Source organism: Buteo buteo, chromosome 15 (assembly GCF_964188355.1).
Source record: "Buteo buteo chromosome 15, bButBut1.hap1.1, whole genome shotgun sequence".
Classification (NCBI taxonomy): Eukaryota; Metazoa; Chordata; class Aves; order Accipitriformes; family Accipitridae; genus Buteo; species Buteo buteo.
In genome coordinates, this window is record NC_134185.1 from 485,311 (window position 1) to 497,745 (window position 12,435).

Below are 12,435 nucleotides of genomic sequence, written 5' to 3' on the forward strand. Positions count from 1 at the left end.
TTAGAGATTATGGCTCAGCGGATGCCAGTTGTTTACATTTCAGGAAATGGTACCTCTGGTGTGTATGAAGGGCTCATCCTGAAGTGAGTCTGCTTGATCTCTATAAATATTTGGAGGTGGTGTGCTGCTTTAATGGAATTAATAAAAATCATCGAGATTTTTATTGGTACACAGACTACACTCCACAGAACACCACTGAACTGGCTTGATGTAGCCCATTTATTAAACTGTCTTCTGTACTTTTATATTTAGCACAGTATAATTTTAGAGACAGATCTTACAACCTATACACCTATGATTAGACTCACTGAGGTGAATAGGATTTCTCATTACTGCAGTATGATATGAGGGGGGTTTTTTTGTTGGTTTTTTTTTACTTTCTTTGTCATTCTGACACTGGAACTTCCTTACAGGTATCAATTCTTGGAGTTGTACATAGTTACTCAGAGTACTGGGAGAGAAAGGATCATCTCAGAAACCACAACAGGCAATTGTTCATAAAGGTTGATGACTTAATGACATCTTTTATAGCTTATGGTAAGTCAATCCTTTGTGGTTTTAGTAAAAAGCTTAAATGAGTTCTCATATTTATTTTTCAGGGTTATTACATTTATCACTCTTAACTGTCCTTTGCTTGGATCAGGATCGTTCAAATCTTTTAAAGTATATGCCTAAATATATTGTTGTTTACTCTTGTGTTGCCCTTTATTCTCCTTTTGTCCTTGACAAAATCAGTTTTGTTGTTCCTTTTCCAGATTCTCACAGAGAACTAGTTGTGCCAACCAATTTCCATGTGATGGAAATACCTGCCCTTTCGTTGATAGGACAGGCATATGCAGTATTCTCCTGATGTATGTGTACCTCTGAAGCATATACATTACATTCTTTAAGTGAATTATTTGCCACAGTGTTGCTACACTTAGCTCATTCTGCCAGCTGAATCCACAGATAATGGGATGAGCTGAATGCTTGTCTATGGTTCACAAATATTTACAAAATAACAGGTTTTTACTCAAAAATATGTTTATGAGAATGCTAAAAATATTACAATATTACAGAAAATATTTCTGGGGTACACAGAGAATGAAACGCTGAGAAAGAGACCTGGAGCACAAGAACAGTAGACACAGATAACATTTTTCTATCTAGTTCAGGATCCTTTTTCTAGTGTTGTCATTATCTGATGCATTAGAAGAGGCTGCAGAAGTCTCACAGTCCTTGTACCCTGTTCTGTGGTGCTGTGCAGAGATATAATTCTTTCTGATTTCATAGACAAAGCTTACAGTACCTAAGCAGTTAAAATGCTTTCCACTCAACTACCAATTAAACAAGCAGTTGTCACAAAAAATCTTGCTCTTTCTACTATGTCATTATTGTCACACCTTAAAAATCTCTATGGACAAAGACCGTTTGTGAGAGGATAAGCAGCAGGATGAGATTCTGATAACAAGCTATAGGAATGACTGGAAAGCCATATTAGAAGAGTAATATTGTGCCACCTTGGTATTCATACAGAGATTGATGCTGAATATACTTTAATTAAAATATAAGAATATGGCTGAAAGTGAAATGTCAAAATAGGAAGTATATATAGGTAGGATAGATCTGAAAAGACAAGAAATTTCAGAGATGACATCAAAGTAGGCAAATGAGAAATACACTGGTATGCTAACACGCATGTTGACAAAATACAGAATTATGTACGTCAGAAATCTGCATACTAATATATTCCTTGATTTTAAATTAATTGGATTCATGGAAAATATATAGAAGTCATTATGTCCATCCCAAAAGAAACAGCTGCTCACTGCATAACAGAGGTCCAAGAAACACCAAATCGTTGAATGTGAAGTGTGATTAGAATAGTAGATTATTTCATAGCCCAAAAGTGTGCTTGAATCTGCATCTAAAATACTTGAAAAATTCTAGTGGCTGAAATGTCAGTGCTCCCTATTGATGAAAATCTTACTATTAATTTAATTTAGAAACAAGCAAAACCATAAGGGTTCATAGAAAAACAATTTATTTTTTAAATGTAAAACGAACTCAAACAAGTCACTAAGCCAAATTATTAGTAAGCACTGAACTAAAACTCTTCTAATATACATCGTAAATATGTGTTTATGGGCAATGGGAACAGCCATAATTCTGGTGAAAGCACATCTCCCTACCCTCCAAAAAAGAATGAACACACCAAACCCCACTTTAATATTCTAGAGGAACCCTGGTGTTGAACTCTTTTCTTTATGTTTAACACAGAGAAAAATTCTAAAGTGATGGCTTTGTATTTAAAAAAAAATGGAATGTAAATCCTTACCCTTTAAGGCAAAGATGAGCCATCAAATTCGTGAGACTGGGGAGGAACTTTCTCTGTTGGCACAGTTAATCCTCCTGGGGAACCCATCGCTATTGAGCCACTGTTACAAATGTCTGATACTCCTAAGTTTTCACCTAGCTCAGGTTTGGGCACTGGTTATCCAACAGGTCATCTCCTTCTGGGTACACCTCTCCATCTGGAAGAGGCCCTCTGTTTATCAGTGTAATTGCTTATTTCTCCAAATCCACTGTGCTGAAGTGGAACATGAAGCAATAGTGCGCTCACACCACACACAGTATTTAACCTCTGCTCCATTTCCTGAGAGATGGCGGTGGTTCGCGTTGATGGGTTTAGTTTTTAACCCTTATAAGATAACCTAGGTTGTTTCTTATTCACATAAACGCTAAAAAATTTGTTGCCCGTTTTAATATTCTGGAAAATTATGTATATATTACCAGCCCCTACTTGACCATTGCTTAAAAAGAAACAAACAAGCCAAAAGCGAGGTTCAGCCTGAAGGCTTTAACCTCATATAGCCATGATATCAAAGCTATAGAGAGTGCAAAATCTGCTGCCCTGGCAAGGAAAATTCCTATGTTAACATCTGCCTTTCTGCTCAGGTCTGGGCATAGGAGTTTTCAGGAGCTGCTCCAAGTCATCGTTTTAAGTCTGGATTGTCACCTGATTTTGCAGCAACTGACACTCCTAGAGCCTTTATGGGTAGTTTCTGTGCAAGCACTGTTAGGATCCACACAATATCGCTCGTCCCTTGCCTGAGTTTCAGTTGGCCATGCTAGGCAACATCTGAAATTCACAGCTTTTTATTTTTCAGAGAAAAAAAAAAGTCTTCCATCTTCTCTCCCTTTGTGTTTCCACCTTCCACTTCCACCTTGAGACTCCTGCCCTTCTCACAGTTCCCTTCACTTTCTTAGTGCATATATCTAGGGAACAACTAAGAGAATCCAGTTGCTTATACTCAGGAATCGCTGTCCTAACTGAAGTCTTCGAACTTGTAATTATCTTTTGAAAGTACTTTACTGCACCATCTATGTTCAAAAAAGTTTTATTTCTTAAAATGACAAGTATAGAAGTACATTAGGGGAGACATTCAGAGCATGCAAATACATCTATGGAGATGCGTATTGAATATTACTTTACAAGAGGATGAAAGTATGTGGAATGGACCTCCAGCCTGAATTAGGATTATAACCACTACCTATTCATACCATAATACTCATCCCATTAGCCTGTCATCCCAAGAGCTCCCAAGGAAAGCACTGATATTCTGTCCAGTTTCTAGCAGCAACAGTTTGCTGCTGCAGCATCTTGTTCTCCTTCAGCTATGTTGGCCATGCCTAGAGCTCATGCTCAGCAGAGTGCTTAGGTAGGGTGCAGCATTTACCAGTTTCTCCACAGTCATGTTCAAGTTCGGGAAAAAATGTAAAAAAAGGTGGTTGGGTTTTCTCCCCTCATTTCATATATTGAGTCTAAGGTACAATTTATGCTTCTGGGAAATTTGTACTAAAGTATAAATACACGAATGGAGTACCGACAGACTTGCCAACTTGTTCCAATGGTACATCTACACAATACCTGGGCAACAATTCAGAAGATGCATAATAACAATAATAAGAGAAAGGGGCAGCTGAGGAAAAGCATGAAGACTAGAAGGTTGTGAATGTACACGGGATAAAAAATTTCTGGCCTGCAGAAGCATCACTGTTAGTGATGAGGCATAAACCAAAAAGTAGCTACTTGATCTTCAGGCTGAGGTTACTGGACTGGCAATTAGAAAATGATCTTTTTACTTCCAAGTAGATTACCTCTGATTGGAAGTCACCAAGGGACAAAAATCTGGCGTTCAAGATGCCTTTTTTTTTCAATGAAGTCACATTTCAAGGAAAGCTGTAATTTGAAATGCAACATTTATTGCTACTTTTCAAGACAGTTGTAGAAGAAAATCACTCCATATCTTCCTCAATAGCTTTTATATTAGCAAATCCTCATCTACTCAAGCGCAAAATTACCATGATAGCAAAAGAGAAGGGGTTCTTTTAATTTGCTTTGCTGTTTTGAACATCCGGTGACCTGCAAAAACTGGATAAAAGCCACTGGTTTATTCATTCACTAGAATGCTCCTACTCCTGCTTCTACAGGAGTGATAACTGCCCGGAGTTGTGAAATTTGCTGATTACTTTAGATGTTAAGAATAAACAGTGGCACCTCTGATGTGCCTTGTATATGCTAACAAAAGATAGAAAAGTTGTTGGATTGCATAATATTCATGACTAACCTGGAGCAGACTTAGTATCCTATTCCATGGGAATAACAGAATGAATGGAAAGCAGTTAATAGGATTAAACCCACTGTACAGAGATGTGAAGCATAAAGCCATAGTTAATGACTCGTGATCTCTCTCCCCCCGTCCCAATAAATGCAGCTTCTTTATTCCTCTTTGGTCTACGTAATTCATGTATATTCTTCTCATCCAGCAGTACATGACCTTGTTTAAGTATTTAATCTATTCCTTAAAAACTCAGATGATGGTAACATTACTTTTTTTAAACAGCATTGAAACGTATTATACATGTGTAATCAAATGAAAATATTATTCTGAAATGTGACCTCTGTCCACTAAAAATGTATATGTAAATCAAATTGAATTTCCACATCTTTGTTTCAAGCACCTCAAAAGAAGAGGTGATGCTGAAACCAGGGTATTCTTTTAGCATGTTTACTTCTTCATCTGATATTCTCTGGTCTCTAACATCTGCATTGTGGTTCAACAGCACAAAGCAAAAATGTACTGTTCTTTCCTCATCTGAGTCACCTACAGGGTATTTCAGGGTGTCTAATAAACCAAGACATTATTTCACTATACAAATATGAATCTCTGGGACTTACCTCCTATTTCAAGTGACAATTGAAACTGTTTAAATGTTTCTTATACTAAAAAGATCTCAAATCCAATATTTCAATTAGGACAAGATTGATACCCAACTCTTACTGAATAAATAACATACCCACTGTTATTGAATAAAGAGAGTTGCATATCTAAAGAGACAGAATTGAACTTCACACATTAATGAGTATTGTTTTAAAGACAGTACCACTTTATTAAATCATATTATAACTTATTCAAAATATTGCAATATATTTAAAAAACTAAGATTAGAATTATCTTTTCTTTAGCTGATGAAACTCCAGAAAATACTCTGATAGATATTTTGAAGTTAAATTTTTCTGTCTTCCAGATCCTGAGCTTCATAAAATAACCTGAACTGGAGGAAAGCAAAACACAGAGGTCAGTTCAGCCTGTGCCACTTGAAACCGGTGACTGAAGTCTGCATGGACAGTTAGTAGACCTGACAACTATGTGGAGTTAATCTAGTAACAGTGTGCTAGTCTTCTTCTAAATGGGACAAATTCTCAGATTATTCAAATTGCTATCACTCTTTTGGCACTAGTGCAATAAAGTGCCGATTTTAAACCCCTGAGAATTTACCCCAGTAGTATTGCTGTCTGTGAGATGTCACACTGTTTTGTCAGTGTCTTCTGAGCATAACATTAGTTGGTGTGAGGAATGATCATAATTTAAGTATTAGGAATTGCACCGTGGCCTTGGTGGTATCTTTAAAAATCAGAGTTTTTTTTCTGGCAATCCTCTTGTTTTCTTTGCTGCTGTCCAAAAGCCACAAGTTCTTTTCTCTCCCAAACCTGGGAATCTGCAACACATGTGGTTCAATCACAGGACATCAGCTTTGCTTACAGGGATGGCAGTGAAGATGGCAGTGCAGTATCTTAATGCTTTTCTGAGAGAAGCTGGGTTTTGCACTTCAGGAAAATGTTTCAACTCTATCGGAACTCCAGATGTGGAGGTCTGTGGCAAGAGCCTTGCATACAGTGAGAGTCTTTCAGTCGCTCATACTCTACTCATCGTCCGCAGACAGATTCAGAAGGGACTGTGTTGAATTTGGCTGCAAGTTTGAGAACAGTCTCAGAGGAAGGAGGGACGAGCAAGGCCACACGCTACCCAGAATACTGGTCAGCAGTCTGCTCGTGGACCTGTCAAATGTAACTATGCAAGGTCTTCTGACAGCAGCAAGCGTCTTTGACACTAAAGGCTGCATACATGCAGCGGCTCTTAACTCGGGGCTTATGTAAGTGCATATATACATATATATATATATACACACACGTGTGACAGAAGCCTCTAGTTAAAACCAGCCAGTCACCAACTCTCCTGCTGAATTGCGGTGTGTCTCCAGAGATCCTTATTCAATTATTAATGCATCTGCTGCTAATTTCATCATGCAGAGTGTGAATTTGTCTTTCCACATTGAGCTCTAAGGGAAGTTTGTAAGAAATATAGAACTTGTCAGCACATGAGAGTCAACACATTACTGCTGTGCTGCAGCCATTTATAACAAAACTAAAATGAGCACTCACTTGTTTGGCATTAATTTAATGTCCCACTTAGCTCCTATCAGACGTAAATAGCTGCTTCATCCATTTAAGCACTTCTGTTCATGCACATAATGAAGTACTCTGTACCTGTCAAGTAAGCAGAATTCATAACTGAAATAAGAAATGGATGAGGAAATTCAATGTTCCTAATATTAAGGCTCTACAGGGGCAGCATCAGACTTTTTTCTGGCCAGAGGTATCCTGCTGTGAGGTTCACTTTTTATCCCACTCCGCAGAGACCATACGAAGATATGACATGTATACACATGTTAGTATGCCAAAAACATTTCTAAAAGGAATATCCATTCAAGTCATGGCACTATTAACAACAGCTGTAGTTGTCAAACACCCTCAAAACAAAATAAATTAGCTAGCCGACCTCTTGGTATTTAAATGTTTTTTATGTTCTCTATTTTAGAAAAACACAGTTTAGTTTTAAACAGCATTCTATTTACGATTGTCCTCTCTTGAGGAAATTTTTTATGAGAATGAATGGAGGTAATGACTACCATTAGTCACTGTCATTAGCATAAAACATTAGAAACGACAATATTTATAACAGGCTATGACATGACAATTAAAATATGACTTTCTATCACTTGTGTATGCTTTGGCTACAGCTGGTTGCTATTTTCTAAAGTTAAACTGATAGAAGTCTGGTAATGGCATATTTAATAGCATGTTCATCATCAGATCTAATTGTTTTCCACCACAGGGTATGAAGCTTTATGTCCTCTATCAACCCAAAACAAACAGCCATACTGCTTAATGGCTATTCAATTAATGTTTATCGTGCTACTTTTATAACCTAAGTTACAAGACAAAAAAACTCCAAGAAGCAATTTAAGAACCTCAGAAGCTTAATGGGACTTCAACCAATACCAAAAATTACTAGAATTCGTATAAGGTGGGGTATCACCCACGCTTGAAGGTGTGATATAGAAGACATTAGTCAGCATTAGAGAATTCACCCAGGACAATGGTATAATTGCCAAAGGAGGGGGAATCACACCTTCGTGTAGGGAAAGGTGGTTGAATGACTTCAGGTTGGCTGCCTTGCAGTCGCTGTCCTTGCTGGGTTAAAACAGAGAAGACCTGTTCATCCCAAGTCACATAAAGGTCAGACTCTGTTGCTCAAATTGCGAAGTTATTCCCCTGAGAGTGATTTGCCCTCAGTAACCTAGATGCTCTCCACCTACTCGTAATTCTTTCCCCTATTTAGCAGAGCTCATGCTGATTAAAAGGAAAAAAACAGTTCAAAGGCAGGTTTCTTTGTTACTGCCTTGGTGCATATTAATTTTTGTCTATCCCTTTTGTACTAAGCCTGTAGAAAGCAATGTAAAACTACTGTAAATATGTTTCCACTGGAGAGCTGCCATTGTTCTAAATTATGAAAGTAAATGATTTCTGGCTTGTGCTGTTAATTGTACATAGCAGTAATATATTCATTCAGAGCTTCCCATTTTAATTCAGACACCCTGATCTCTGGCTTTTAATGATGCATTACAAGCCTGTACTTCTCTGACACCTAGGCAATTAATCATTGACACTCCTCAGTCCCCCAAAGTAGGTGGACACAATTAGACAAGAAAGAACCAGACCTGAGGGGTGGTGAAAATTTCTTTTCAGGAACTACACATTTTTTCACACCATAAACTCCGCTTGACATTCATTGCTGCAAATATATTTTAATAGAACTGCTGTTACTCTGCCTCTCCTCCCAGCCTCCCAGGAGTTTTTGTAAATCAACATGACATTCAGAAACAGGCAAAAAATGCTCTGCGAAGTTTAAAGGCTGTCAGGCCTTCTTGGCAACTTCCCTCCAAGAGCGCAGCTGAGAAATGACAAACTTATCACCTGACTGGCTGGTGTTTAAAGCTGACTGCTTTTGATTAGGAAGCAATGAACCTTCCATTCTGGAGTTCATTTTGTGTTTGTTAAGCACCTCTTCACTGAAAATTATGCAGTTGAACTGATTTGAATTTGATTAGTGTAATGCTACAGTTTTATTATTTGTAGTAAATACAGGCATCTTTTATGGTGTTACTGCACATTCAGGAGAATTTCAGGATGGTTGCAGACTTACTTTTATTTCTCACGTATTATTGCTTGACTTTAAAAAAAATAAAAATCCAATAATAATATATGCCTGTGTGGCACTTACTCACTTGTTGTGCATTGCTCTGTATGTACTCACACTCTACTTCCTCTCTGCTCCAGTGGGAACAATAAGATGAAAGCAATCCTGCCTACTCAAGGACAAAGTACTGTGTCCTCAGCAGGTAACTTGAGCTAAAAGGAAAGTTACTGTGAACAGCAACAGCTAACTTCCTTAGTGGAAAACTCCTGTATTAAATTCTATGCTACCGCCTCTGTGATTGATACTTCAACAGGTAGTGCTGTGGACGGGCACAGGCACCAGAGCTGTGTGCGTTACACGCCAAATTGCTCTTTCAATGTCATCCAACTACATGAGTTGCAATGCGAATGCTCTGCGAAGCTTGATATACTTTTATCTTCTGACAGCCTTTCAATTACATGTCATTTCACATTATTATGTAACTTCCAGTGATCTGCACTGTGGACCTCAGTAATAAAAATCCATTTCATGTCTGAAGAGCACAACTTCTTTGGTCGGTCAGTTTAGACATAGAGGGGCAGAAAGTGCATTTGACCAGAAACTAATGCTGAGTGGGGTCAGCTGGTCAGGTCAGTTAGAGCTAAAAACAATATTTGACTTGGAGAGAAAAGAGAGTTCGGGACACAGCCTAAAGGCTAGATTCAGCCCTAACTGAACATTTATCTCTGTATTAGTGTTGTAAGAAGTGCTTAGTCACCTGAACCTACATGCTGCAGAGCGGTTACAGTCGTAGCTAAAGAACGCACCGGTAAGATCTATGATTAGCTAACAGCTTAATGTATTTATTACTAGTATGGTCCACAGTGTCTTGTATCTATTAGCTTCAGGCTGAATATTCTCCAACATTTAATTCTACCTACCTTTAGAAAAAGGCATCTACTTATACAATTTATCATTGTATTTGCTTACCTGTTTTCATAGATCAGCACCATATTGCATGAGTACAGCAACGTATCCCAGTCATTAGGGATGCTTTTAGAAAAATAAAGTAGGCTCACTTCAGCTGCAATTCAAGCTATTAGTGAAATATTAGTGTAATACATGCATCTTCAGTACTTCTCTGGCTTAAATTAATACCAGCTGGCTGTCTCAAAATCTGTAATATAAGAATTCCCACACTATCTGTATACGAATGCATGACAAAAAGTTTAAAAAAGGTGTTTTGGGTGAGGATGTTTAGATCTTGTGTGCCAGTGATGACTCCTGATTTCTGAGAACCTGAAGTTGAGGCTAGTGAAAGCTGCAAGCTTTCAGCACTTCTGAAAACAAATGTATGTCTTCAGTGCTCAAATACAGATGGAAGTTTCTGATCTGTCTTTTGAAAATGTTGAGGGTTATCAACAGAATTGCCTTCCCCTCAGCAAATCCCATTTCTTTAATAAACAAGTAATTCAACAACAAAGCCACCAGAGGAAAGAATTAGCAAAGGTTATAGAAGTACAAGAAATCCACTTCTGGGAAACTGCATCGGTCAGTTTCCATGAGGTGAATGCTGCGCACGGGGAGCTGGAAGTGGCCTGTTCTGTCACAGCAAAGCTCTTGTGCCTCGGGCTGTGCTCCTCTGGGCCCGCTTTTCATCCTTGTGCTCCACAGCAGAGCCCTGGGCAAAGAACAGGCTTACCTCAAACCCCACAGACAAGCAGATCTGTCAAGCCTTGTGTTCCCTCAGCTCCACACAATTTAATTAATGATATGATATGATATGATACACACGATCTGTAGCTTTTAAAGTATCTCCCACAACTGAAATTTAAAATTCTGCTCCTTAGAAGTTTAACTATTAAGCTTGGGATTAATTTCACTCAACCTCAGTTATCTAGAAGACAGCTACATAGCCGACGCCAGGCATCTAGTCCCATTTTCTAAACAGCAGAGGGCATTTCATCCCACTTGTTTATGACACATATCTGAAAAGGGGTTAAATTGCCCTTTGGACCTGAATTGAATATATATGCACAGGTATATACATCTGAAAAACAAGAAAGTCAGAAAATGCAAAGGAAGTCATGGAAGCAGATGAACCTTGGTATTTCACTATGATGTTTTGACTTGCTCAGGATGAGGAAAAATCAGACTTCTCTTTCTTCCTCCACAGATTTCTGTTCACCTTCTAGAAATATTAGTAGGATCTTCCACACTCCTGAAACACTTTTTCACTTATTAAAACCTGAAGTTATCAAGCCAAAGGGAATCACTCCTCTGAGTTTCCAAGAACACTAAGTCGTTTTCTTTCAGCAAAGAGTGAAAATGATCATCTACTTCCAAGTCTCACTTTTAAGCCATTTTAGGAAATGTAGTTCAATGGTTAGGAGATTGGGCTAGAAGTAAAGGCATTTCGGTTCTGATGAATAGCATTCTGCATGATACAGAGCAAACAGCTTCCCCTTTCTCCTTCTGTTTGCTATGTGCAAAGCACAAATAGTAATAGAGGCATCAATCTTCTTAGTCCACATTGCTATAACGTGAAAAACATTTCTAAGAGCCCTAGATTACTATTTGCAAAGTGTTAACACACTTAACTATAATCTAAGTAAACCCTTAAGAAACCTGCATATTTTCACCCATTTCTTTATCTCACTCACAGCCTACTTAAGTGTGAGTGTGAGTGTGAGTGAGAGGAGTGTGAGTACTGTGACCCAGGGTTTATTTCCAGCTCTAGCTAGGAGGAGGACTCTTGAGAAACACACTGATTTTTTTCTCAAGTCTAGAGACATGTTAGGTTTGAGCAGATTTTGGCCACATTCTTTTAGCTCTTTCTCTGTAAAGAAAGATCTAAATCTAAAGCAAGGCATAGTTCAAATTTTTATTACCATTTGCAGAAAGCAAATCCAAAAATAGCACGGGCAAAAAAAGTGTCATCGCTTTCAGAACACGTGATGACAAGGAATGGAATCCTGTAAGAAGACGTCACGCTGTTCTGCAGTGCAGGAGACTAAGCCTCAGGTCTGTTTTGTGGTGTACAGCCAGGAGGAGGAAGGCAAGAGCTGCAGTTGCACCAGAGGTATGGGGACTGACGGTGTGTTCAGGACTGAGGCGGGTATTTCTGCTGCCACTGTATGGAATCTGCCACAGCAGCTGCAGACTCACTCCACATTAGCTATTGCTACTACTTTTGCTAGTTACCTGAAACCTTCTGGACATTGCTAGCTGCCATCAACAAAGACTGAAAATGGCCTTTTGTTTCACATGTTTTTTGCTGAAGAAACAAGCTCATTTCTAATAACTAAATGCAGTAACCGTATTTTTATATGACATATGGCTATAAATAAGCTTATTAGAGAAAAATGCAACTTCTGCAAAAGTATTTAGTTTGGAAAATTTAGGCAATACTAGATTTATGATTTCCAATCGAATTAGATGATGTTCATTAGTATATACAAGACGACATAGCCTTTAATTACAGGACCCCTTGCTACCCTTCTCTCCACAAGGCCTAATTCATTCTGGATATGAGATTGTATTAAATATTTGTATCTGTCTTAAACACTAGTGGTATGACTCTTTTTTGTTT